The following is a 1,911-nucleotide window of genomic DNA, read 5'->3' as shown; positions in this document are numbered from 1 at the left end:
AAAAAAAAAAAAAAAAAAAAAAAAAGCCCGCTGGTTTTAGAAACAGGGAGGTCAGGGGAGTAGGGAACAGCTCTGCCATGGGCCCTGAGGTCCTCAGACATCTTCACATAGGCTGTGAGGCAAAGTCTGCCACCGTGTGAGCTGAGCTTGGCAGGATGCTTAGAGGCTCCTCCTGAAACTAAGGAAACAAGCAACCTTGTAAGAAAGGACAGTGACACCAGCACCCCTGGTTGGCTGTGTCTGGGATACTCCCCTTGCCTCTCCTTGGGGTATAGCGGACACACCACTTCCTGGCTGCAGTGTGGAGCTGAACAATCTATATCCTTCGTGCTCACTGCTGACCAAATCCACGTAAATGTGTCAAACCAGCCTAGCATCTGTGGCAGTGATGCTGGTAACCCTGTCAGCTGCTGGATCGCTGCTTAGGCATTGCTTGGATGCTTGGCCGTTGGTAGCCCTATAAATAGAAAATATCACTTAGGAAAGCCTGCATCCACCAGTCACAGAGTGATTACACACCCCTTGTAGGAGATTTGAAAAAGAAAAAAAGGAAATCAAATATTCTGCAATCTTACAACTAGTATGATGTATTTATTTTCAGCCTTTTACATCTTTTTCAATCACTTCCCCAATACTGATAGAGTGCCTACTATGTTCCAGGCTGGTGACTGAGCAGTGAACAAACCAGCCTAGGTCCCTATCTCTGGAAACCTTCTTAAGTGTGTGAACTTAAACACCCATATATACAACTGAGATCATATCATAAATATAATTCTGTATTCTATTTTTCACATTCTATTTCATAAGCATTACCCTCTGCCAATAAAATATCTTCAAAAACCACACCTAACAGCTGCACAATATTCAACTGAGTGTAGAGAAAACAATAGATTTATCTATTTCTCTGCTGCCGAAAGCATAATTATCTCCCATTTTCCCTTTTATGAATAACTAGGTATTTTCCAAATTCTTCCCATTATTTAAAAAACACACATGGCCGGGCATGGTGGTTCATGTCTGTAATCCTAGCACTTTGGGAGGCCGAGGCGGGTAGATTACCTGAAGTCAGGAGTTTGAGACCAGCCTGGCCAACATGGTGAAACCTCGTCTCTACCAAAAATACAAAAATTAGCTGGACGTGGTGGCGGGCACTTGTAATCCCAGCTACTCAGGAGGCTGAGGCAGGAGAATCGCTTGAACCCAGGAGGCAGAGATTGCAGTGAGCCAAGAGCATGCTACTCACTCCAGCCTGGGTGACAGAGCAAGACTCCATCTCAAAAAATTAAATAAAAAAAAAAATCCACACACAAATTCTAGGATGGGCACTCTGTCTTTGCAACTTTTGTTATTTCTGTAGATTCCCTGACTACTTGAAGTGTTTAAGGCTCTTTATGTGCAGCCTAATTCATTTTCAACACAGCTCTAAACACGCTCCTGCATGCACAGCCCCAGCACTGATGTTAATAATGTATGGCATCTTCTCAATCACATGTGACTCTGCATGGCGCTTTAGGCTTCTAGACATTCTCCATCGTCCTTGATTGCCTCAAGTTCAGGCATAAAATCTGTGACTTGATTCTAAAGTGCGTACAGGGCCTCCACTGTATTCAGGGTGACAAGATGGCCCTTGGCTGTCCTTCACTTCTTCCTCCTCCTCCGCCCAAGCTGGCCTCCTCACCTTTATCAGGCTGTTTTTTAAACCCCGTTTTACGGTGTAGGGACAAGGGAAAGCTCCTCTTCGCCCTCCAAAGGTTCACGGAAAACCAACTCACAAAAGGCACATTTTTTAAGAAAAGACTGGCCGGGCACGGTGGCTCACGCCTGTAATCCCAGCACTTTGGGAGGCCGAAGCGGGTGGATCACAAGGTCAAGAGATCGAGACCATCCTGGTCAACATGGTGAAACCCCATC

The sequence above is a fragment of the Cebus imitator genome, unplaced genomic scaffold (assembly GCF_001604975.1).
Source record: "Cebus imitator isolate Cc_AM_T3 unplaced genomic scaffold, Cebus_imitator-1.0 Scaffold449, whole genome shotgun sequence".
NCBI lineage: Eukaryota > Metazoa > Chordata > Mammalia > Primates > Cebidae > Cebus > Cebus imitator.
This window is presented reverse-complemented; position numbering follows the sequence as displayed.